This window comes from Acomys minous, assembly GCF_964271855.1.
Source record: "Acomys minous genome assembly, chromosome: 15".
In the NCBI taxonomy this organism is placed as follows: Eukaryota; Metazoa; Chordata; class Mammalia; order Rodentia; family Muridae; genus Acomys; species Acomys minous.
Window position 1 is genome coordinate 21641146 of NC_140497.1, and position 27836 is coordinate 21668981.

A 27836-nucleotide genomic window follows, 5' to 3' on the forward strand; every position below is an offset into this window, starting at 1 on the left:
TTGAAATTCTATTATGAGGCACATGAAGATTCAGCAATGTCTTATCATTAAATGTTTCTCATTATGTCTGATATTAAGAAAAGCTACCCATCATTGTGTGCACTTGTGTTCTCAGTGTATGTATAGCACACCCAAGGACCCGGTTCCAATTCCCAGTGCTGAAATATATATCTTTAATCAAAGAAACTAACTCTCTTTCTAATTCATAGCTATTAAGTCTCTTTAATTTAAAGAGATTAAAATGAGGAAAGTTTGTTCAATATTTGGTATGTAGTATCATTTTGGCATTCTTTACTCTTTGTGTTTTCTGTATTATCATAGAATCTCTTTCCTCATGACCGAAGGACTTTCTTCATTACTATTTTTAAGTCCTGACTACTGTGAAGCATGAAGGTAAACATGATCTGCTATCTCTTAAGTTGAGCAGAGACACCAGGTACTCAATGCTGCTCTTCAGAGAGCCGTTCTCTGATCCTCATGGAACTGTATTTTTTCCCTAGCATGAGGATTCTGTTTGGCTAAAGCGAGGTTCCATTAGAGAACCCTGCTTACCTAGACTAATGTCTGGGTGCTCAGAACCCAAGTATTTTCTGTTTAAGCAGAACAAGATGGCTACTATCCAAGACCTTGTCTCTTGTCTTAAGTACGTGGTGGTTGACTTGGAGGTGCTTAGCTGTTGTGGTGGTATGGACACAACACAGATGTGTATACTGGAGTATCCTGTCTATCAATATGTTCTAGAGGACCCTTCAATGTAGGCCCATGTGGGGAAAAAGAAGAATGGGAGAACATGAAAGATTAACTTTACCCAAGCCATTGTGTCTGCTATGGAATGTTGAGTCCTAGAATTCTAAATTCCGCCTGGTGTTCCAAAATATTATATTTTTCCAAGTAGGAAGATAAATTATATTTACTGTTTTACTTGTTTAATTTATAACTTTAAGTATGAGGCACACTTAATCTAAGCCCCTGTGTGTACTCCTTCCCTAAATAACCCGCAAAAGGAGGCATGACAGTCTTGTTCTTATTAGCCCTTCAATGTATATCTTGTATTTTCTCTTTATTGTTTTTCTTGATATCTTTTCTGGTTTTATTCTATTTCTTTGATATAAAAAAAACTCTGAACAAATTCAACTTAGGGAAGGAAAGGGCTCATTTCATATTATGCTTCTAGGTAACTGGGAAAAGTCCGTCACTGAGGGAAGTGGAGGCAGGAGCTATGGAGGAGTACTGCCTGCTGGCTTGCTCCCCGTGTACTATACTTATAGGCTCACACTTTGCTGGTTTTCTTATAAAGCTCTCTCACCTTACTAGGGATGCTGCTGCCCACAGTGGGCTGGGCCCTCCCACATTAATCAACAATCAAGACAGCGTCCCACAGGCATACGCACAGGACAGCCTGATCTGGGCAGTCCCTCAACTGAGCCTCGCTTAAGATGTCTCTGAGCTGAGTCATGTTGACATCTGAAGTGAGTGAGCACACTGCTCTATGAACTGGGGGATAATTTCCTAAGGGTTGAATGGGGATGTCAGAAAGTAAAATCAGCTCTAGGTTGGAACAAGTGGACACTGAGGTCTGAAAAGAACCATCTATCAAGGAAAAGAATGGCATGTGTTATTAGGAGATAGCATAGTAAACAAACCAAGAACTTTATGAAGAAATTAGAGCCACTGTGATAATCTAGTAGGTGAATCTTCTCTAGAACTTGGGATGAAAGGTATATATGAGCTGTGAGACTGGTATAAGTTTCCCAGTTTTCTCATCTGTACAACGAGCACTACTTCCTGGCATTATTTTAATGAATGGTGACTTAAAAAACAATTGGAAGAGTGCCTTGCAAATAGTAAACTCTCAATGTTACTTAGCTAAAATATCAGCAAGGTAGACTTTCAGGGTAGGTACCAGTTGGGTTTTCAGCTGTCTTGGTTGCATATTTTAGATTTAGATGATGTCTGCTTGCCAACAGTATGATAGTCTGGGAGTCTAGTTGTATTGTCCTTTAAATATGGTGGTAGCTTAACTTTCCTATTTCCCCTTTCTCATCACATGAGTAGATACACCCTCCAACTTTTTCTGATGTTGAGTTGAGTGTGTTTGGGTTCTGGAAAAAGGACCATGTACAACACTGTGAGGCAGGACCATGAACCCTCTGTTATTCTCTTCTCATATCCTCTAGCTGCTCAGGGGTTGGATTTGTAAACCACCAAAGCCATAATAAGTGAGAGCATAGAAGCCGTTAATCACCGTTTGAAGCAAAACCACTTCAGAAAATCAGGAAACCAACTGTTTGCATTGGACTGAATTCTTAAAAATTATCTCACTAATCCAATAAAACTTTTCACTATTTTCCACGGTGTTTAGCCTATGGGAATGTAGATATTTTCATCTCAAAGTGCTGTCATACAATGAATTTAGAACATGCTAAATTGACTTAATAACTGGCAGGTATCAGTGAAGAAACTAAAACTGGATACCAAAATAATGGTAATCCTTTTATACAGTATCAAAGGAGTTGATAAAACTGTTCATTAAACATGAGCACTTGGAAACTGTAGGAGAAATGAGAAACATAATTTCAGTGGTGTGTGAGTTTTGTGGCTGTGTCTGTCCAAGAAAAACCTGGGAAACACTGGCTAGTTTGCAAGTGTGAGTAAAAGGGAACATGCAGAAAACCTGAAAAGTCAGGTAGCAGTACTAGAAAGAAAACATTTGTAGAATACACACAGTCAAAGTACAAGTCCAAAGGAAAGAATAACAAAGAGGGAATGAAAGAAAGACAGAAAATTTAAAGAAGGAAGGAAGAAAAGAAATGCAGGTAGGAAGGAGGGAAGAAAACTTACCACCAACAGCAAATCTTTTCAGAAAAGTAAACTCTCTCAATCTCTCTCTCTCTCTCTCTCTCTCTCTCTCTCTCTCTCTCTCTCTCTCTCTCTCTGTCTCTCTCTCTCTGTCTCTCTCTCTCTGTCTCTCTCTCTCTCTCTCTCTTCCTCCCTCCCTCCCACACACACACACACACACACACACACACACACACACACACAAACACTCAAACATACACATATACCAGCTTCACATTAAAGCATTAGCATTCAGAATTTGTAGTCTCTAAATAGCTTTTATTAATTGAAAGCCGTTGCCATGTGGGGAGGAAGCAGATAGAAACTGTATGGTGGCCAAGTCTTTGCACAAGGTTTCTGACACATACAAAGACTGGGGAACAAAGGGATCAGGAACCTGGGAAGTTCTTAAAGGATTTTTAATAATTTAAGGTGAACTATAAACTAAGCAATCAAGCCATGTTTTGGTTGTTTCTAATGTCTACAAACTATTGAAACCTAGAATTTCCATTTAACACATGGCTGACTTCAGGGATGCCTCCTAAAGGTTTGCTGTTCTCTTTCAAGGAAAACAATGGCCATGTTGAGCTCTCAGAAGATGAATCCATGCTGCTGAAAAAACAGACAAAGTCAACCTTCCACACAAGCTCAGAGAAACCTTATGCAGTGACTTCTCCTGCCATGAGACCAAAATTCACGACATGTTATGCTGCATGGCTTTCACAATTGTGGTTGCTTTGGCTTCTACACTTTCACACTTTGCTGAGTGGGGTTGTGGTGGGGGTGTTTATTGCTATAGTCCGTTTGGCTGTTTCTCTACTGCATGTGTATGTGTGGTGACAGTTGGCAGACACCTCATTCATTAATTCATAGGTTACTAAAATACAAGGAGTCACCTCAAGACTTGATGGAAGATTTGTGCATCATCAAATGACCCTGTAAATCTGAGCAGGATGTACTAATCTAATGTGACTTTGAGTGGTTCCCATAGGGAGGAGAAGAGACAAGGAAGGGTAAACTGGAAACATATAGCAGGGACAAGCTAAAAACAATAAGCTCCTTTTCTAGGCAGCAAATAAACACTGCATTTTTCTTTCTCTTGAAGTCAGAAGAAAATCATGAGTCACTTCTGGCCAGTGATATTTTGTAGAAAGGATAAACACCTCTTCCAAGATTGGCCACACCATCCTTATGTGGGCCTTTATTTCTTCTTTCTTCCTTGTAACTGCTGATTGCAGGTGCAAGAAAGACCTGGAAACACTCTGGGATCTTGAGTTTATTTTTGGAGGAAAGCTGCCCAGGAGAACCATGTGATCAAGAATGTCCATGCTGGAGTTCATATATATTATAGCACTTAATTGGGAGATAATTTGACTGAGGCAGCTACAAGGCTGTGGATTCCCACCAAAGCTAACCAAAATTCAATTTAATGTTGGCCTACAAAATAAAACCTGAGCTTTGCTATTTAGAAAACATTAACATCCAAGCAGAATGTTTCTACTTTTACCCAATCATATACATTTCCTTGTTCCTTCATTTGTGAACACTTTATAGACTTTTCTGCTCTTTCCCCCTCTCCCTCAGTGGACCACTGAACCATTTTCATCATTTATACATTCATGAATCAAATGAATGCTGGGATAAATTATAAAAAACATTATGCCCTTTGTTGGCTTCTAATATAAGCAAAAGAAAAATTTGTCAGTATGACTTTGGGGTTTCAGTTCAACATCACTGAGCATCATATGATCATACGTGGTGATGACAATGAGGAGTCCATGGTATCATTTCCATGGGTTGTTGCCAAGTGGATTGGAATCTTCAAGGGCCTTGCCATAAGCAGCATCATTCGCAAAACCCTCATGAGCTGTTCCCGGAGGATACAGCATGGCTTCTGCAAGAGTCACATCTATCCCTGTCTAGGGAGTGAACACAGTTTTCGATCCTGGTCTCCAGACTGATTGTAAAGCTGGGCAGCTTCAAAACACCAAGTAAGAGAGATGAGAAGAAGATACTTGCTGATTCAGTTTTGGGAATCTATCTTGGCATTTGATTCCTGAGACATATCCAAAGAAGGGTGAACGCAGAAATAAATCAGTGCTCTCGCTATTCTACTGTAATGTTTAAGTGGCAGTAAGTTCTGTTTGGAACAGGAAGAGAAGAACGTGATACATTTGCCAGAATGTCTGAGTTTAAGAACAGTCCACTGTTTCCAATATTTACTGGAGTCCAATTTTAGAGAGGCCTGGGATCTGAACCATGTTTAAGGGGATCACTATATAGTAAAAAGAAAGTGTGTGTGGGCGGAATGCACATCGATATGTTTGCTCAGGGCATGCTATTCTTGGTGCGGAGGGTCTCTGAATTTTGGCTGGAATAGTCAATGGGAGTGTTCTAGTTTCTGAATGAAGGCAGCAGAGGCATCCGAGGAGAGCCTTGCTGGCAGGTATTGTAGTGTGTCTTCTAGAAGTCATTTACGTTGTCAGCCCTGAATACCACTGTCCGAGGGCTCCAGGTGACAGTTTGAAGAGTGTGGAATGCATGCCAAGTATTTATGTCTTCCATGTGACAGTTTATTATATTCAGGGCAAAAACGTATTCCTCTGTGAACAGAGCCTTTAAACCTGACAGAAGTGTGACTCAAGAAAAGGAAAAAAAAATCCTCTCATTTCATTTTGAACACGTAGCTATCAGGCTTTCCTTATACCTCTACATTGAAATGACATCTATAGATTCTATACCTGACCAGATATAGCTGACTGGCTGTTCAACTCTCAGGGTTTGCTTGGGTGTTCTGAGGCACAGTATTTCTGTGTGTCCTTGGCTCACCTAAAAGTCACGTAGGGAAGGCTAAGCTCAGACTTAAAGCAATCCTCCTGCCTCCACCTCCTCACTGCTGGGACCATGGCCTTGTGTCACTGTGTCGGTATTATGGGTGATCTTGCTTGCTTCTCACAAGTAGATAGCACATCTTTTTGGCCTGTTGGGCATTTTGCTCCTCCTGAGTCATCTTTCATCTCACTTACTGCCCCTCCTGTGACACTTTCCCCTTGCCTCCCTGGCACCTACAGACATGTGAGCATCCCTCCAGAGTTACTCTGTAGATAGCTCGATGCTCATATACCACGTGACCTCACCCTTCCCTCCTTTGTCAACCTCACCTGCAATGTTCTAGCTTTTCAGATGTGCATGTCAGATTGCGCTTCTCAGAATCCTAGAATCATGTCTTAAAGTACCTACAGATATTTTATTTATTTATTTTTAACAGTCTTCTCAAAATTTATTCCTGGTATTTCCATGCAAAGCCTTCTTCTCACGAGCTCTGTCCATACAGATACAACTTGGCTCCTAGCATCTCAGGTGAAAGGTCTCAGTGTGACTCAATTCATCTTTCACATGTCACATCATAAGAAACAGTGCCTGTTGGTATATATCCTACCTTTGGAGGACATTTAGAATCACTTTTTTTTTTTTTTTTTGAGATTTCTGCTTACAGCCAAAGAGTCTTTTTGTTCAGAGAACAATCAGGAAGCCTAGATAAGATATCAAAGAGCCATCTACGTAGCCAGACCTTGAGTGGCTATGGTTTGCAGAGGCGGGTGGGTGGCGGGGGAAGATAATTTACAGTTGTTTTCCTTGATGCTGCTCCTTTGTGGAGGCAGAAGCTGTGAGAATTTGAGATCCTCAGCTGGAAGTGAAAGGTGAGAGGCAGAAGAGCCCATTGAGGCTTTCTTCTGTCTCACAGCAGGAGGGCATATGTTGGAGTTTATGAATGATAGTTTCAGGATTTGATGACCTATGACCCTAGAGTGAAGGGACATATTGAAGAGTGAGTTTTACATTTTGTGCTGCTTTTCCCTATCAGATAGTCTATTTATAAACAGTCAAGGGCTGAGAGGCCCCAAGGCTACACAGACTTTTCAGTTCTGTAGTGCTTCAGAGAGAATATTTAGTCTGAGGACGTGAACCACTCCAAGTTGTCAGTACAAACCCAGGATTCTATGAAGGGTTATGGAAAAGTAAATACAGACATGAACTTCCTTTCATAGACTGAGACCTGCCTGAATAAGTTTAGTTCAGAATTGAATTAAGATGAGTTGCTATTAACTTTTACCCCAAGTTAACAAAAACCCTTGCCAGAAGATAACAGCATTTACAATTGCATATATATGCATTTATGTATGCATATATAAGGATCTACTACATAAAATTGTAACATAAATACAATGCCACTTAAAATAGCATTTTATGAAATTTTATCAGTAGAAAGTACTACAACCAACAGATATACAAAATAAAACAAATTATATACAGGTGCCCAGTTCTTCCAGAGTGTGAATCATTAAACACAATCATTAAGGTGATTGTGACTAAGAACCAAGCACATAGGTGCTGGAGAACTCAGCAGTTGAGAGCCACTTACTGATCTCACAGAAGATCAAGGCTCAGATACCAGCACCCACATGGTGACTGTCAACTGCCTTCCAGTTCCGTTGCAGGGGATCTAGTGCCCTCTTCAGACCTCTAAGGGCCTCTGCATACATGTGGTGTACATATATTATACACAGGTCCACATACATAAAATGAAATATTGTTAAAATTAAACATATAAATGACTAATTAAAGATTTAAACGGCAAGCAGGAGTGAATAAAAGCAAAATAATACCCTAAAATTGAAAAATAAAATAACATTAGCTAAGGAATTAATAGACAAACTTAATATCATATTAGACATGGCTGGAGGTGGAGTCCGTAAACCAGAACAAAGGTTAGAAGAAAAGTAAATGACACACAGGGAAAAAATTTCTAAGAACTATAAAAATTCTAAGAAGTACATAAGCAGCACATAGCACCTTAGAGGCACATGTTAGGAGGTGATGGGATGGGAGACAATGACTAGAATTTCCCAAAATGCATTGAGAAAACTCAGTCATATATTAAATTAGTACTTTGAACTATAAACAAGATAATTACAAAGAAAACTATACATTGGTACCTTATAATAAGGCTGATGAAACAGTGACAAATAAAATTCTTTAAAAGTAATTAGACTTACTTTTTAAAATTTATTTTTCACTTATTTACTTTTACATTCAAGGAATTAAAAACCAGTATTGAAAGACTATAAAACACACACACACATACACACACACACACACACACACACACACACACACACACACACACACGGGCCAGTGATATGGCCCTCACCCGTTAAGAACATTAGCTGTAGCCAGGCATGGTGACACACTCCTTTAATCCTAGCACTGTTGGAGGCAGAGGCAGACGAATATCTGAATCTATGTGAGTTTGAGGACAGCCTGGTCCACAAAGCAAGCCCAGGACAACCAAGGCTACACACAGAAATCCTGTCTCACAAAACAAAACAAGACAACAACAAAACAAACAAACAAAACAAAACAAAGAAGAAAGAAAAGAAAAAGAGCATTGGCTGCACTTCAGGAGGATACAGGTTCTATTCCCAACACCCATATGGTGCTCACAACACCTATAACTGAAGCTACAAAAGACCTGATGCCTTCTCTGCCTTCCTTGGCTCCAGGCATGCATGTGGTATACAGACATAATACACACAGGCAAAACACTCATATCTATCTATCTATCTATCTATCTATCTATCTATCTATCTATCTATTAATAAAATAAATTAGAACAATAAAAGATCCCAAGGATAGAAAGAATTGAAGTCAGGTGAAAAAGAAAAAGAAATACTGTCTTAGTCACTGTTCTATTGCTGTGAAGAAACAAAGCAACTCTTATACAAGAAAGCATTTTATAGGGGCTTGTTTTCTTTTTCCGAGACACAGTTCATCATCATCATGGCTAGGACCATTGCAGCATGCTGGCAGACATGGTGCTGGAGAAAGAGCTAGAAGCTCTGTATCTGGATCCTCCGGCAACAATAAAAAGAGTTTGCATGGGGCCTGACTTGGGCTTTTGAAATCTGAAAGGCCACCCCCCAACTGACACAGTCCCTCCAACAAAGCCACACCCCCTAATCCTTTCAAATAGTGCCACTCCCTGGTTAGGAAAACATCCAAATCTAAGAGCCTATGGAGGCCATTCTCCTTTAAACCACCACATCTGCCATCTTTGAAAGTTTGAAAAAAAAAAAAAAACCCACAACAGCTTTATGGTCCATTGCACAGCAACGCCCATGTAAAGAAGTAATTACCAGGGTAGACAGACCGTAATCCAGCAGCTGTGTCCTAAAAACAAGCATAACAAGACAGTGACGTCTGGTAAACCACAGACTCACTTTGATTATTTGGCCAGATGATGCCAAAGACTGCTGAGGTCCCCTTCTGTAGTTAAAGTTGAGGTATTTATTATCCTGTGTTACTTCATCCCAGGCTGTTTCCAAACCCTCCAGGAAGGAATGGCAAAGACGCCTTTACTAGACTACAATGAGAAAGGGAAACAAAAGATTCCAAACCCTTTCAGCAGGATGAAGAAAGCGAATGTAGGAACTGGAAACCCGGCCTTAACTAGGTGATGTAGCCACCAGACTTTGCTTATCATTGGTCTCAGGCACTACATGGGTGGATCGAGGACAAGCACGTAAGCTGAGTCCTTCGATGGGGGACAGAGAGGCTAAAGGGTTTAAGAATATCCAGACCTGACCTGAGCAAGCCATGATACATCTGGATGACGAGGAATGACTCTACCCAGGGCTCAGGGAATGCCAGCTGGCAAAGAGTAGAGTTCCGTGACCCAGGGAAGATTGTGAAAAAACAGATGGGATGTTTGGGAAGAAATTACTTCATTTGCATATACTGGGCTTGGTCATCACCCCCTCAACACACACACACACACACACACACACACACACACACACACACACACACCTCCCTCTCTCCCTTTCTTCTCCTTCTCTCCCTCTTTCTCCTATATTGTGTTTATTGTTCAAATGGATTTTATTTTAAATTAGAGTAAGGGCTTACAGAGGAGAGTGGCCCAAAGCATATTATCATGACTTTCTGAGGGGATTAGGGTCTACAAAGGAGGGCCGGAGCCAGATTTCATGGGCTGGCGATAGCCAACTATCTACTTTCCCTAAGCTCACTCTTGAGCTTAAAGGATCACAACTTAGTTCCCAGAGCCCACAGCAGGTTGCTCACAACTGGCTAGATCTCCAGCTCCAAGGAATCTGGCACCCTCTTCTGGCCTCCACAGGCACATGTACATATATGGCATACACACACGTATTATAAAATATAAATCAGAGCAAGAACTGTAATCTGTATTTTAACAAGGGATCCAGAATTCGAGTGAATCTAATCCTTAGTGTCTTACTCCGTCTGTTCTAGTAAAACATCCGAGGCTGAACATTTCATAAAGAAACCAGGCTCTGTGGTTCTGGAGGTTCAAGAGCATTGATGGGTGGTTTCACAGAAGTGTGGACAAGTGCGGCAGAGCTCACAAAGTGAACCAAGAAACCAGACAGAAGAGGAGCCAGGCTCGGTCCTCTTGTAGCATAGTCTCTAATCCTTGGAGGCAGCGTTAATCCATTCACGAAGGTGGAGCTACCATGGCTTAATTATTTTCTGTTAGGTCTCAGTTCTTAAGGGTTCTACTATCTCAATGTTACCACCCAGGAGACCAAGCCACTAAGATACATGCTTCTGGGAAACAAGCCACAGCCAAAGCACAGCACTTAGGTAAATTTGGAAAATATTTAGAAGCCATATAGAAATAATAAGTCTTAGAGCATAATTGAAGCAAAGCACACCCTCTGCTTGCTTTCCTAACTTTAGCTTTCACTACTTTCAATGCATCTTTTTTCAAATGCATCTTTTATTTAATCTATTTTTTTTACCATATATTTATTGTAGCCTATGTGTCTTATATTCTTTAATTTAAAAAATTACAATGATATAATTGGACAAATTCTTTGGTTGTACACTATGTATAAGTCACATCCTACTATTTTTTAGGTCATTAGATTTAGTAATCGTAGGATTGCCTCACCACCCTCATTCTTTACGAATCTTTGGTCCATAGAAGATTTTTTATTTAGTTCCCTTCTCTGGCTGCCTTCATGTTGGGTGTAGCCAATGCTCCTAGTCTTTTTCTCTACTGTCCATTATTTATATAATTGTCTTACTAGGCAGATGTTTCTTTAAAGGCATGGCTTTGTAATCCCTAATGTCTAGATCCGTTGTCAGTGTAAAATAATTCTCCATCATTTATTAAATGGATATTACTCGACTAGTGAGTGGCACAGTAGGGATTTGACCGTAGGAGCATCTGGCTCCAAAGTCACGTCCTCTTAACTTCTCCCTCTCAATAAAGTACAGGTCAGCCTGTCAGAGGAGACTGTTTTTAATCAAGGAGAATCTAATGATTCCTGAAGATGGAGCTACTACCCTTTCAAAGGGAGATGTGCCAATGAACCACTTTAGCTGATCGATATCTGGTCTAGATGGAAAACTCATGCCAGAGGGTCTTATCTGAGATTTATTAAACTTCTGCAAGAGACATATCCATCCTGACTTGGCCTTGACCTCACCACATAAGCACATCTATCCTAAATAGAAAAGGTGATATTGGCTTAGGCTAGGTGGTGATATGTCCTAACATTAACTTAACCAATTAGTCTTAAACTCATTCCTAGGGCATAGGTCATGCAGAGTACTTGGCTCATAAAGTTTTTCAGCATTTCAGAAATATTATATTAGAATAGGAAGCTGATATAGTTTGGCAGAAAAGGAGTATAACCCTCAATCAATTTAAGCATACATTTTATTGAAGAGATGAATACAACTTCTACGTTTTACTCTTCAACACACACAAAAAGTTGGGCAGCGAAAGCTAAAGGATAGAAGTCAGAGTGCCTGCTTTGTCATCTGATTTGGGATACGTGTGCTGCTGACTCTGCTAGTTCTATTAAAAATGTTGTCCATAAAGTATACTTGGACTGGTTTGGCACAAGTTATTTTAGAGCTGTGAGAAGAACTGTTATTAATAAGGTCTTCTCTTCCCCCTAATTAATTCATAGCATCGCCACCAGAGTGTTCTTCCTGCATTACAAATTTATGTCTGCCTCTCCCACTGAAAGACTTTTGATGACTCCACATTTCTCCACATTTCCTACAAGGAAAAAGTAAATTCCATGTTTTATATGTAAATTTTCCACAAACCGATCACGACCCTCTTTCCTATTCTCAACCCATTTTGTTCCCCCTCTGTAACTCAAATGCCCATTACAGTCCTTCCTGACTCCAGAATATTCCTCTGTAAATGTTCTGCTGCCTCCATCTCTATGTCCTCACTTAAGCTGTCTTTCTATCAGCCTTCTTCCTCCCCACCCTGGAGCTAGAGCCAATATCTACCATCTCTATCAATTCTAATCTGATTCCAAGAAGCCCCATAACATTTCATTGTTTTCTCATCTATATTCATTTTATATATACAATTCACAGAACTTATGCATATATGTATGAACCACATCCTCGACATGTGGCCTGACAAGAGCAAGTATAGTTGAGGTAACAGAAAAATAAAAATGTTTTTAGAAAGTCGGGCCTGTAAACTTGTCATAGTGATATTAAGTATTAGGTCCCAGTCTTGTGTTAGGCACTGCCTTGGTAATGTAGAGAGAGAATAGAAAGGAAGGGGTTTTGTTTGTTTGTTTATTTTGCTTCTAAGGAATTTATGTTCTGTTGAAAGACATAGACAAGAAACAACAAAATGATTTCAAGTAGTGGTAATTCTATGTAGAAAACAAAATTATCAATATTGTAAAAAGTAACTTGACATGTGAGAAAGAAGTCATGTATGGGGGAAATTTCTGTAGTTAATATATATTACATACGGAGCAATAAGGAAGAAATAACAATAGATATATTCAAGGAAGAATTTCAATAAATAATGATCAGAAGAACAGTCACAATGATTGTCAAACATGGAAAAACACTTAAACTCATAAATTTGAAGGGGAATTACAAGGAAAACAACAACAAAGTATCTCTCATCACCTACTGATCAGTAACCTTAAAACTGTGATACACACCGTGTGTAGATGGAAAAAAAGGTGCCTTCCGATATCCTTTGGAATTGCAAACTTTAGCAGACTTTTATGAAGGCAGTATGTGTGGTAGTGTGGTCCACAGCAGCCTGGGGTGTTCTCTTTTCCTTTAGTTCTCTCTGCTCTAGTAAACCTTAGCTTCGCCACAGAAAAGAATTTAAAGATCAACTGCAAAGAAAGAGAGTTTAATTTATTAAGTCTATATTAAGATTTATTTAATATATATTTAAGCACAGAGTGGCCCTCAGGGAAGGAGTAAGTCCTTCCCTGGGACCCTTGGTGTGGAATTTCTTAATGGAGGGTCATACTTTATTGTCACATACTGAGCAGAATCACTACAAATAATAGGAAAGATGTTTACTTCAAGTTTGTCAAGTACAAATAGCCATCTTACACCCAAATCACTATGAATGTAGCATTTATATAATTCCTGACTGTCTCATGGTTCTTCTTGCTTTATGTAGTTTATTTTATTCATGTGTAATAATAAAAATGTATATGTTAAAAAAGAAACATAATAAAAATTCATGAATAAAAAAAGTTTGTAGCATGCTAGCATGTGATCAGGCATGTTGACATGCCTATATTTCCAGCACACAGGAGGCTGAGGCAGGGGGATCATGATTTTGAGGGCTAAACTGGGATACATTACTATATAATGAGACTTTGTCTTAAAAAGTTAAACTGGGCAGTGATGGCACATGCCTTTAATCCCAGTAATAGCGAGGCAGAGACAGGCGGATCTCTGTGAATTCAAGGCTAGCCTGGAACGGAGTGAGTTCCAAGAAAGCTAGGGCTATACAAAGAAACCCTGTCTTGGAAATTCAGATGAATGAATGAATGAATAAATAGATGATGAAATGAAATTTAAAAAAGGACGTATAAAGAGTGAGATGCTGCTAGAGACAGGGTAATAGAAGCATTTTCCAACACTCCTGAGGCAAAGGCTGAGATTTCAGCATGGGTGGGGTCAGAGGATCTCTGAGGCAGCCTCAGAAGGTCAGCCAGCCAGTGCTGCTGCCTTGGACAATAAGCAGGAAGAGCATGATGTTCTGTAGTTGGGGGAGTTCAGGTCACTGACCGGCACAGCCTCGTTGTGTTTGGAGGAACATCTGCATTTTACTGACCTCATTGGTGTCATCAGACTGCTTTTAGTTACTTCTGGAATTAAAATGAAGCTCATCTATTTGGCCTGATGTAAATAAAACTACAGATAAAGGAGAATAAATTGTTCTCCTTTTAGTGTAGAGCCTTGTTTGTGAGGTTCTTAGAAGATATCCAGAAGGGGAATAAGGAAATATTTGAGGTCATAATTGCTCAAGCTTGAGTTTAGCTTATTGCTTTTTTTTTACCATTCTCATTTTGAAGTTATTTCTATATAAAAGAAATATTGTCTCTATGCAGGCGACCTCCACAGTAATTGTTAACTGTGCTGGAATTTTTTATTCCCAGCTAGTGAGAGGCTTCAGCCCGACTTGGGGATGAGGGCTCTTTTTTCTTCCCATGCTTCTATAATTGTCCATACCTTTCTACTCTTCCTCATTCACTACCCTGGGAGCTGATCAACCCAAAAGTTGAAAGCATGGTTTCTACTAAATGCACATCGTGAATTGTAAGCCTAGTCATTATCTAGTGAAGCAGGGACAGTATGCATTTGAAAAATGACAGCACATGTTTCTGTGAGTCACTCTATGCATTCAGTTTGTCTACAGTGTCCATTGGACATAAGCATTTATGGAAAAATCACATATGGACCTCACCAGTGAGGAGCTCTCATATTAGAAACAATGAGCTGGATCACACACAGATAGAAGATAGCTTATGACACACCCAGTTGAGTGGGCAGCCGGTATCAGAACTTCCTGAAAGTGTCCACATTTTAACTGGTGACACTTAGCAATCTGATCACATCTGCAGCTTCCTTTCCTGTATTGTAGCTGATATGGTAGGGCGGTGTAAGGGGAGCCAGAGAAAGGCTCTTCCACAGTCCTGTCAATCACAGTATGTGTAAAAGACCCTCCGAGGCTCCCAGAATTTACAAGTGTGTTGATTATACTTATTCTGATTCTCAAGATACATGTAATGTAAGCAAGTTCTGAAAACCCTTAAATGTTTCTAATAGTAACATAGTAACATGATTGGAAAAGAAAAAGGAATGGAACCGTAACAAGTGGCTGTGTGTCCGGTCCACACTTCTTTGTAAGAGTTAAAAAAAAATAGACAGTAAATATTATAGAAACTAACAGTGCCATCTGTGTATCCTTCCCTTAGCTGCCGTGTTTCAGTAGCTTAGATGGTATTTGAGTAAATTCTAGCTGTAGTTTATCTCCCCACAGGTTGTAGGATCCATCACCTTTTTTACACAGAGACCTGAATAATGGCTCAGTGCCATTTTGTTTCTAAGCAAGGGTGGATCATTTGGTTGCACTTCTATTGCTCTTACAGAGAGAAAAAAAATAGCCTTTCCTACTCAGCTCAAAGGACAGTGTTATGCTCTGCATCTCCCCACTCTGTGGTGTAGCACAAAGCAAATACGTTCTGTGGTGAGTGGTGTCGCAGAGCTTCCATTATTAGCATTAGTGCTGGTGTCTCTTTGCTTTTCTGCACTTGGTAAACAAAGGAAAGAATAAATCAATTTCCTACCCACACTAAGTCAACATAGTTAGTTGAAAAGACAAATTCTTTACCACATCAAGACTCAGCTAGTTTTAAAAAACATTTTAATATGAAAAACCCAAAATGTATGTGAAAACACAGAGAATGGAACAACCAACCCACCTGCACGGCCACCTAACTCCAACACTCAAGCCACCGACACCCTGTGTTCCTCTAACTCTCCCATTTCCATCCTACACTGGGTTATTATGAAGCAATTTTTGCACAGTTCTACTCAAACACACCAGTCTGACTATTTGAATGATAAGAGCCCTTTGGGAAGTATGCCGATAGCTTAACTCTTGAAAATATTAATGTTCCCTTAATATGATTGAATGCCAAGCAGCATTAAACTTCCTTGATCAGGTTCAGTCTGGTATTTGAATCAGCCTGTGTGTCTCTATACACTGACATGAATCTACATTTCTCAAAATCTCACTCTGCTGTTTTACTGCCAAGTCTCCTTTTTATACTTGCCATTTATTGTTTAAGGAAGCAAGCATCTTACCCTTTGATGCTCCCCACACCTGCACTTTGTTGATCTCATCCTTGAAGTGTCCTTTCTCAGGCTTACCAACTTAGACGTAGAGTATAAAGGCTCAGTCAGGTTCAAGGCCGAGTTGTTCTTTTGTTTCTGCAGCAGACTTTGACTATTTTAAAGGCGTGCATCTACACAAATGAGTAGTTGTTGGAGGAGGGGAAAGGAGAACTTCATGAAGAAAACACCATTTTCTTCAAACATATGACTTTAGAATCCTGATTATATTCGCCCCGCCCCCATTATTTTGCATTTGGGCCACTGCAGTGGGAGATAGTCCAAGCAAGCGTTTGCTTCTGTCATGTGCTTAAGAATGTGACTGGCTTTGGGCTTAGCTACATTGTCTTGTCTTAAAAGCTTCATTTAGAGCTGGTGAGATTGATCAATTAGTAAAACATTTTGCAGGCAGCCATGAGGACCTGAGTTCAAGCTCCAAGTACTTACTTAAAAATATATGTGATGACACATGTCCATAGTTGCTGGAGTTTACTGGCTAGCCTACCGAGCATGTTGATGAGCTCCTACTTCAATGAAAGAACATGTTTTAAAAATGAGATGAAGAGTGGTGGAGGAAGACACCAAACATTGACTTCTTACTTCCACATCTATTTCCATAAAACTGTACACCACAGACACATGTGTATAACACACACACACACACACACACACACACACACACACACACACACATCTTTCACCTTCACAATTGAAGGCACAATTTTTGTGCCCGTTTAGATAAAAATATGATGCATATCAAACAAGAGAATACTCAGAACTCAATAGTCCATGGTCATATTTTCCTTTCCAATACAGATGTAAGTATATAATGATGCTTAGCATCTGTGGTAGAATATTGGAGTATGACACCAATGTGATAAAATGTGATAAAAGGGGCATGGGAGACAGAATCACATATGTAGAAGTTAACAAAGGAAAAACTGAGTATCAGTTCTTCAGCCCTCATGACTTCTTTAGATTAGAACTGTGATTTAATGAGGCGAGGCATTTGAGGGACAGATGCCCATAGATAATGTTTTTTATTGGAGCTCTTTTCTTATTGGGTTAATGTGCATTCCAGTGGCCGTCTAGGATAAGCTTGCCTCTAAGGGGTGGGTGGCAGAGTGGAGCAGGTCAGTGCTCACATTGAAACTTTATAAAGGGTGGGGTATCTATCTTAGGGTAACCTTTTTATAACAGGAGGAGCGAGTCCTTGAGAAATGGATGGGCCATCTAATTTTTCTGTCTCAGATGCTTCTACCTGCCTTTCCACTATGTATGATGCAGCACAGAAGCCTTCACCAAATATTGTGTGATGCCCTGTGTCTTCCTGGTCTTTAAAAATGCAAGCAATACTTTTTTTTCTTTACAAGCAACCAGTCTGTGGCATTTTAATACAGCAACAGAAAAGGACTAGGTCAGCTCAACTTCCACCTTGGAGAGCATGGAGGATCAAAGACATGTGGTTGACTTCCATGGTGGGGAAGCCAGGAGAAGGTCAGCATTTTAGGAAGGACATGTGAGTTACCCAGAGTTTGTATAACTATTAGAAGGATAGATGGTCCCCATGCTGAGAATTTGGGAGGGACTGTGAGATTCCTAAATATAACAGATAATACTTCCAGTTGTAACTGAGAATGAGGGGGTTCATATAGATAAAGGAAGAAATTATGGGGAAAGAATGGCAAAAATTTAAATTCTTATGGAAGTCACGAAAGACTTTATAAAGAAAACAATGGGCTTTGGGCACCAGTCAAACCCATATAACAACCCTGAAAATCCTGAGAAGCAGGAATAACTGGATTCATTCATCTCTGTGTTTTCTTTTAGTTTGAAATAATATATATATATATATAATATATATACGATTACATATATACTATATACATAAATAGTATATATATATTTATCATTAGTATATCACAAATATCAATGTGCTAATATTAAATATATATGCTTAGTCTGTATATTTGTATGTTAGTAGATGGCTATTAATATATGTGTGTAGCAATATAACAATAGTATATGCATACATAACCATGTGACTATATGCACACATATACGGCTTTTGTTATAATAACCTGGTCAATGCTCGGAGACAGGTTAACTCCACCTTACAGAAGGAATGAAACTCAGAGGAGTTAGGTTCTATCTGGAGCCTCATGCTTTTCAGGTTGTAAAGCTCAAATCAAAACACGTGGTTCTAAGTGATGGCAGATAGCATGATGGATAAGAGTGTGTGCTGCTCTTGCAGAGAGCTGGAACTCAGTTGTTAGGATCCAGCTTGGCACTTCTGTACTCCAGCTCTCACGGGAGGGAGCATTTCAGCATGTTCCTTTGGCCTCCGTGGACAATCTGCACTCATGTGTGCATACCCCCACGTATAGACACACGCAATTTAAAAAAGAATAAATTAAAAAGCCCCACAGGTTCTCCGTGTCTAAATTGGTATTCCCTTTTCTTTATTTCTTGTCACTGATTTGGCTATTTAATTACAAAATCCTCACTCTGTTTAGTGCTCTGATCCCCTTGAGTGCTACTTTCACACAGGGCTGTGCCGAAGAAATATTAGAAGTTTAAAAACCTCATTCAGACTGTGGCTTAGGGATTTCTGCCAATTTTTTGCAAAGTGCTTTTCAATAATTCACAATCCCTTAAACATGGAAGCCTGCTGCCTAAATATAGCATGAGAAAATGTGTCCGGGTGCTTAGTTAAGCCAAAAGCTGTGTGGTTAAATACAGTAAAGCTCTCTTTCTCCTCATAGAGATACATCCAATGTCATCCACTTGTTTGTACAGAATGCTTTAAAAAGAACTCTTATTGATTACTGAGGTACCTGCTATGCCATCCTATGGGTTTGTAATATGTATGTTTGAAATTTGCTAGTCCAGCAAAGCATTCTTTTCCTTTACTGGCACAAGCTATAGCAAGACTGTCAGAACCTCTGCTAAAGACCTGAGAGGGCCACATGGGTCCAATGTCCAAGGGGACAGAGTCCATGACACTGGAAGACTGGCTTTTCTTAGCCTTCAGGGAACATGGATTCCCTAGCTGAACTTCAAGTATGCAGAGAAGGCATATCACTCCTGGCCAGCGTACGTTCTCAGGACCTCCGTGTAGGTAGAAATTGGACTGGACGTAGCGGATCTTAGCAAATCTGGCCCCTGAGCTCAGGTTCCCTGCTGGGAAGGTGCCTAAGGAGAAAGACCAGATACTTGTCATTGTTTCGAGTTTCCAATCAGGCAGAAAGCTAAGTGTGTCCCTGGAGTTTATCCATTCACGGTAGCCTCTCTATGGCTATATTTCTCTAGTTCTGTCTGAGAAGCAGGACATGAAGTGGCCTTGACTACTGATCACTATCTTGCCCTGTTTGTGTGTAATCTCCACCTCCTTTGAGTACTACTCATTCTGCAGAGACAAAGAGACACTTTAGGTATCTCTCTACAGTAGAAGTGATGGGTCTTCGCCCTCTATATCCCTCCCACACAATGCACATCATACTTGAGGCTGCGCTTACATTTGTTTGCGGGGGAAGGCTTGTGAATACACAAGTTACACTAATTCAGATTTTGTTATCGTTTTCAATCACTGTTTTTCCACTTAAGAAATATTTTTGCATTTATTTCTTTGCTGTTCTCTGCTCAGTTGCTGTGTTCTTCTCCTGTAGTAGGTTTTATAATTTCTACTGAAGAGGGGGTTGCCTTATTTACTGTTGTATCCTTGGCCCTTAATACAACGCTCGGTCCACTTTCACTTTTTCACACATACTGTTGTACTTGAATGAGTGACTGTGCGAGTTAACTCTTGCACACTTCCTACCTATTGTGTCTATCAGGCTTCCACTGAATTTTCCTGATCAAGATGTAACACTATGGTAGCTATGCATGCACATTTAGTCAGGCTGGGCTTGATGACAGTGCATGGAAAATACCATGAACACGGAGCGAGCGGATGAGTAGCCTGAACTTTAGTGGGTAGATTGATATGGTTATTTGTAGCTGGGTGTGGTGGAACATGGCTTTAATCGCAGCACTCAGGGAGGCAGAGGCAGGTGGATCTCTGTGAGTTCTAGGCCAGCCTCATCTACAAAGCAAGTTCAGCACAGCCAGGGGTACATAGAGAAACAGAGAAACCCTGTCTTGAAAAACCAACGCCCCTCAAAGAAGTGGTTATCTGCAGGGTTTTAATCCTCTCTCTCTCTCTCTCTCTCTCTCTCTCTCTCTCTCTCTCTCCCAGCAGTTAGTTTAACAACAGTAACCAGGTAAGCAGGTCATTTCTTTTATGAAGGCATGCTTGTTTTATTTGACAGAAAGCCAATACAAGTTTAATATTCAGAGGCAGCTTCAGGAAGTACTTGAACCCCGAATCATTCTCTGCCCATTTTCATTTATATCCTATGATTGCCTTCTTTAAACACATGATTTTTATGAGCAACCTTTTAAATGGGACTTTTCTCATGAATTAATTATAAGCATAGATTGGAATTAAACTATCTTTCTGCCTGGTCTTTAGCCTCTGTATTTGCATAGCAGTGAAACATAACTTGTCTAGCATTATGTCTCTTTCTAATGTGAGATATGCATTTACCATCTACAAATTGAGCTACTTAAAGAGAAGGATTTTACTTGGTGTTCTATAAGAAATTTTTTAAGAGTTCCTTAATCTAAGAAAATGGCACCTATATCTTTAATCCAAGGCTTTTAACTTATTTTGAAAGGAAAGAGCTCTCAATATTGTACCTAAAAATTAGGTGATGTGATATGGACTGAATCATCATGTTCCTTCACAATTATGAAGTTGAAATGTTACCCCAAAGGTAAGTTTTAGGAGGTGGGCTTTGGGGAAGCAATGCAGTCATTAAGGTAGACCCCTCATGAATAAAGGTAGCTTATCACAGATATAGCAGACACCAATTCTACCCAGTCCCCAGAAAGTTGAGAGATGTTTGTTGTTTAAATGATTCCATAGCATTTTTGTTACCATAGCCTTAATGGACCAAGACACTAAGTAATATACATACAAATAATTCATTTCTCAACATACATTTATTGATCTGGGAAATACTGCAGATAAGCAAAAATATTAAAAAGTAAACAATATGATCATTTCCTATTCAAGAAAGACTTCCAATAGAATAGATATTTCAGGTATTTAAGCAAGTTTGAAGTAATACAATGAGTATGCAGATAATTTGTATTGGGAAGTCAGGGGAAAAACACACTTTAAGATGTCCTGTATTCTGGCATAACTTCCATGCTTTTGAGATACCACATTATGGATTAATCTTTTCCAAGTAATGTTGGTACCAATCCTGCAATAAGTACCTTGAAGTTAACACCAGCCATCAGATTTGCTTTCCACCTTGAACTTGCTTCACCTCCAGGTTACTAGGTACTCTCAGTAACTTTGGATACCAAGAAAAAAGGCCAGTGGTTCTCATTCTTTGTTGTTCAAAATTGCCTAAAGATTTTGAAAACAGACTGATGCTTGGGTCTTTCTCAATTGTGCTGGACTGGAGGATGAGCACCGGGATTCTTACAATCTTCTCAGGTGATTCTAATATATAACCATGGGAGAAAAATTACATGAATAATAGGGAAATGTGTACAAGGAAGAGAAGGGTTTTCATCTCTTTTTGTTTCCTTTTGAAGGCTTGGGGAAATAAACTGACAAAAGTGAGATTGACATGTAAATGTTATATATATATATATATATATATATATATATATATACATATATATATATACATACACAGACACACACATATAAAATCTGATGACACTATTTTGAGAATGTTATGCAACCAGAGGTCTTTCATGGATAAGAATCGAAAACCCTGAAGAAATGTTTATACTTGGGGACTTATATACCATTGTAAGCAAAAGTGATAAATTGTGAAGAAATAATTAGAGAAAGAAAATGAGAGTGCAGAACATGCATGGTACCTGATCTGCAGGATAGAGACTAGGGGCCCAGATGGGAACTACAGACTGTAAGACCTGGAGAACCCCAGGAAAGGATACCAGAAATTACCTACCAACGTCAAAGACAGCAAGATGACTAAAGGCCAGCATAAAACCCAAAACAATATGGCATCTCCAGATCCCAGCTATTCCAAAGAATTCAAGCCTGAGAACTCAAACACAAATGAAGCACAGGAAAATGACCTCAAATCCTTAGTAATGAAGGTGATAATGGAGGAAACAAAATCTGTAAACAAATGCAGGCAGATGCAGCCAAACAGATTGAAGACATTAAAGAGGCCGATAGAGAGGCGCTGGGAGAAATTCTGGAAAATACAAACAATCAGATGAAGTAAATCAATAAAACAGTTCAAGATCTGAAGATGAAAATGAAAACAATGATAAAAGCACAGACAGAAGAAAGCCGGGAATGAGAGAACTTGGAGAAGAAAGCAGGTAATGCAGAGGTAAGCTTCTCTAATAGAATTCAAGAGATGGAGGAAAATGAGAGTGCTTTTATTGGTGGTAAACTGAAGAGACATAAATACATTAGGAGCTGATGCTAGGCATGTGGCCTCTAGAGATGCTTGCCCATGTATCTTCATACAGCTTTCCATCTCCAGTGATAAGATGTATCTTTCTACTCCTGCTTGGAACACCATCATAAAAGGAATTTTATACTCTTTTTGGCAGCCAGCTGGAGTCTTTTTGTGTCTAATTTCCTTCAACTGCCTTTAGCTCAAAATAACTCACAGAGTACAGTGGCATATTTGGTGTGGCATATTCTGATCTTATTCACCATTCTCTGTATATCACTGCACTCTAGCAACAGTTCTTCCTTGCACTCCTAAAATGCCTTTCTTTCGGGACATTGGACAAAATCATTTCCCCAGCCATCTCTGGCTTATGATGTGGGTATCAAGTAAACTCATGGCAACTATATTCTGCTGCCAACACAAACACAGCAGATGGCCAGGCATGCTGAATCAGAATCTCTTAAACTAAATCTATGGTTGTTTCCTCCATGGAGTCCACAGTTTTGTATGCTTCCTCACAATTCCTATTTTTGATTTCTGAGGAAACCACTGAAGATTTGCATCTTTACATCCAGTAAGGTGTCTACCCAACTTTCTACATTGGGTTATTAAATAGGGGAGGCCAATTGCCTGAAATAAATTTTCTGAAAGAAATCATAGGCGTGCTGGAAAAGTGAAAGAGACATGGAGTAAGCCAGAGGGCTCTCTCTTTCAGATGTTCCATAGCTGAGTACAGGCTTGAATTAGAGTGTCCTTGGTGGAAAAAGAAAGCATGGTTAAGGATGCAGAATTCACTTAGGTAAATCCTATGAGATTGCCAGGCAATTAAGCATGTTCCTGACAAGATGGATTCACAAAGAATCCTCTTGTGCTTGCTAGGTTTATGTCAACCTGACACAAGCTAGGGACATTTGGAAGAAGGAACCTTAATTGAGAAAATATCTGCATCAGATTGGCCTGTGCATACAACTATAGTGTATTTTCTTGACTGATAATTAATGTGGAAGAGTCCAGTTCTAATGTGGTGCCACTCCTGGGCTAGCAAGGTGTTATTTAAAAAAAAAGCAGCCTCAGTAATTTATGGAGAGCAAGCTAGTGAGCAGCACTCTATGGCCTCTGCATTTGATCCTGCCTCCTGGTTCCTGCCCTGTTTGAGTTCCTGCCCTGACTTCCCACAGCAATGAAGTACGACCCTGGGAGTTGGAAGCTGAAATAAAGCCTTGCCTCAGCAAGTTGTTTGTGATGATGGTGTTTTCTGTTTTTTGCTTTATCATAGCGATCAGTAGAAACCCTAAGATAATGGTTTGCCTTTGAAGCTCCACAGTCACATACTTTGAATCTTCTGATCTTGCTTAAAAAAACAAACAAACAAACAAACAAACAATAAAAATCACCTCCAACATGTAGTCAACATCCTGTTCAAAGAAGCAGCACTGGCTTCCACCCTAGCTTCCTATACTTGCTTTTTCCCCTGTCAGACCCAATCTGACAACAAGGAATTTAGAAGTCAGAGTAAGATATTAGGAAGAGTTTCTGAAGGAAATCATGCCAAAAGAACAAAAAGAAAGGAAGACATTTCAGAAGGAAAGAGAAGCCAGGACAAAGCCAAGAGAAAGGGGAAATTAAGTGAGATGGTTGGCAATCTTACGCTGTTTATTTTGAATTAAATGGAAGGAACATATGGCTGGATGATAAGACATAAAAGGTAAGAGAGAAAGTCAAGACCAAAGCATTGATAAATGTCTCCCCCATCTTTCTCCCTTTTCCTCCCTCCCTGTCTCTGTTTCTCCGAATCTGTCTTTCTCTGTCTCTGTCTCTGTCTCTGTCTCTGTCTCTGTCTCTGTCTCTCTCTCTCTCTCTCTCTCTCTCTCTCTCTCTCTCTCTCTGTGTATGTGTGTGTTTCTCCCTCTATCTCTCTGTCTCTGTCTCTGTCTGTCTCTCTCTGTGTGTGTGTGTGTATGTGTGTGTTTCTCCCTCTATCTCTCTGTCTCTGTCTCTCCCTCTTCCTCTTCCAAAGCCCTAACATTGGACTCTGACCATGACCCATGTAGTCCAATGTTCATAAAAATCCTGCCAAATGGTTCAAGCAGAAACTTCTCATCCTTGGCATTCCACCCCATTGTTCTGCCTTCAACAAGAGGCTATTGAGTCACTCTAGCAAGAACCCCTCTCCCTTTGATGTTTTCTCTTAATTTCCCATTTGTTAACACCACCCTCATCCTTCATACGTCTTCAGCTGTCCTTCCTGCCTGTGAAACTGAGTCTGGTCTCTGTCTCTCACTACAGGCCCCATCCCAGTAGCCTCCCACAAGTGAAGCCTGTATTTACTACCTTTTATTGTCATGAGTACTTTCTCTCAACAAAATTTTCCAATTACAACCTCCAGGAATATGTGATGAAAGGCCATGAATACAGGTAGAGTGTGTCTTGATGTGGGATTCTCCAAAGGTAGCCATTGATTGAGATGGCCTGGAAAAACACATGGAGGAAACCATTATTTATCCTGAGACTTAATTCAGTGTTGTATAGGATTGTTAAGTCAGAAGACAAAACCACAGGAAGAGAAGAATGTGCACTCATAGGTGAAAGTGACCTGTACTGACTAGAGCTGTCTGTGTCCTCTACCAGCATATGCCTTTTAGTATGCTAATGAATTGTTTGGCCTGAAACTAAAACCATCTAAACTTCATATTTAGTAACCTCTGTGGGAGCTCATCATCTCTATGTCTTTGACAATATTTAAATTTCTAATTTTGTATTCCTCATTTATGTAAATATATTATTCCATTAGGCTTAGTGTTCTCTTAATGCAGGGAATTTGTCTGTCTTATCTTTGTGTTCCCATACCCGGGTAAGTGTGGCCCTGCAAGCCTTCTACGTGGGCCTTCTATCAGCCTGCTGAATACACGAGAGAATTATTTATTTTTGTCTAGGCAGCTCTTTTCTTTTCTTTTCTCTTTTTGAACAATTTAGCTAGTTTATTTTGTGCGTTTATGTGCACATGCATGTTCCATCTCATGAGTGTGGGGGTTAGAGTCCATGTGGGCATGCATGTTCTCCTTCTACCATGTAGGATCTGGGGATTGCACTCATGTTATCAGCATTGAAAAGGAATGCCTTTAACCACTGAGGCATCTCATGAGGCCAGGCAACTCACATAAAACAACCTCATTGTGTTGGGTTTTGGTGGACAGCAAAGAAATATTTTATTAGGAGCCAGGGGATCCCAGGCCCAACCCCAGGAAAACAACTGCCACGCTGAATGTAAATTCCCACAGCTATAAAATCAGTGCAATGAAATTATGTTTCCCAACTCTCTAACTTTTATGAATTAATTTTGAGCTATTAGTTGCCTAATGTAGGATAGAAATGGCTTGTTTTGTATTAGTTTTAGCAGCCAGAATGTCTGATCAATTTGAGAGTAGACTCAAAGTTTGCTATAAAGGTTCTACTGAATTCACTGGAGCAGTTTGCTGGCTAAAATGAGTGAAAATCTCACTGAAAATGTTTGGTAGGACTCTGGGACTCCAGGAGATTAATTTAAGAAACATGCGCACTGTAGTCCCTTTTCCCTGTTATCTGTATTTGTTTGCATACGTTTGCAATGATTATCCATTGTCAATAAGAAAAATTGTGTCCTGTAGACAAATCTTTGAACAATCTAAAATATTACAGTGCATTTATGTGCTTTTATGTGAACAAAATGAACATAATTGGCTGGCAAGCATTTTGTGTCCTCATACAATGCTGTCTGAGACATGCACTTCTCAAATGGCTGGAATGCCAAGGTTGGGAATCACTGTGTCCCAGCACATGTCAGAATTGTGTAAAGCCTGCTGAGGAAGACTAGAAAAGAGACAGTTTTAAAAAAGGGTTTTCTTTTCCTCTCTCATATTTTAAATAAGCTGGCCAGACTTAGAAGTGTTCTAGCTTATTTAGAATTCCCTGCCAGCACTTTCCTAAGCACCAGGCTTCTTTTCATGCAGGTCAATACGCTCCATGTTTGAATAACCCTCGAGAGGGAACTGAGCGTGTTTCCTTTTGCGGCACACATCTCCACTGCCGTGGGAAGACAAGTGGAGCAATTGGGTTACCCTGAGGGTGGGATCACAGGGCCTGTGGAGTAAGTTCGTGTTTAGCTTCATTAACTTCTCAGAAAATGCAAACTTTGAGGGCCACGAGCATGTCACATTTCTCTTGTGTTTTACCGTAGCCTTGACAAGGAACCTGTCTTTGCCAATTTGCTTCCAAACAGATGATGGATGGAGGTAACGTCCCCTAGGAAGGTCGAAGCAAGAGCAGCAACAATAGCATACATTTGTATTTGCAGAGTGCTTTTGCATATTTTTGTATTATTGGATCTTTTACCACCCTAACAAGGCTAATTGGCATTATTTGTCTTAAATGAAAAGCTTGAAGCCATGGGATTTATTGTCTTGCTGAAGGACACTAGGTGTTCAGAGGAGTCGGGATGGAATTTATACACTAGCATTTCCTCTCTCTTCAAACTCTGATATCACACACTGAAGGGCAGGTAGGAATCTGGAGGGTGGTGCACAGCTCAGATGGCCACTATGGATGATGTACATTGAATTGAAACAAGCCAAAAAAAAGAGGCGGCGGACAACAGAACAAACACAGTTTTGGCTCCAGTTTTCAATGAAGCAATTCATGTTTAGCAAAGGCATAGTGCAGGCAAATGGACGCTAATGTTTATTTTGCAATAACAAATGGCCCATATCAAAGTTAGTCAGGCTTGGTAGCATAATAGCATGGAAATACAAAGATAGAAAAATGAAACACAAGCAAATTTTATCAAAATGGCAAAGATTCTTAAAGTATAATATGATGCAGTTTTGCTGTGAGTAAAGGAAACCATACTTCTAATAATTGTATGTAGGTCTCTAAATTATTGCATCTTGCTGTGGAGTGCTTTGTGTGCGTGAGTATAAGTGTGTGTATGAGCGTGTGTATGTATTTGTGAGTGTGTGTAAGTGTATGTGAATATGTATGTCTGTGAGTATGTGCACGTGTGTGAGTGTGTGTGATTGTGTACAAGCTGTATATCTATACTTACTGTTTTCTTTTACTAGGTATATTGTGCTAGATAGTTAGTATGTGATGGTAATTAAAATGCTGTCCTTGCCTAGCTCAGCAGGGAAGATGAATGAATAAGCAATTATGATAATGTGATCATCTGTTGAAGGATACATAATGTATTTTACTACTTTTATAACAATGGTGTATAAGTCTGTA

General features: G+C 39.7%; 1 long non-coding RNA gene across 2 annotated transcripts in view; it reads right to left on the reverse strand.

Annotated features, from left to right (window-relative positions):
* Window positions 1-3096: 3096 nt before the first annotated feature.
* Window positions 3097-27836, reverse strand: part of LOC311585290 — a 91763-nt gene continuing 67023 nt past the window's right edge. Inside the window, exon 5 of one of the 2 annotated variants that reach the window (XR_014775175.1) lies at window positions 3097-6642. This is a non-coding gene — a long non-coding RNA (uncharacterized lncRNA). Of the gene's footprint in view, window positions 6643-18306; window positions 19276-27836 lie in introns of those variants that run through there. The other variant, XR_014775176.1, reaches the window with a different exon arrangement.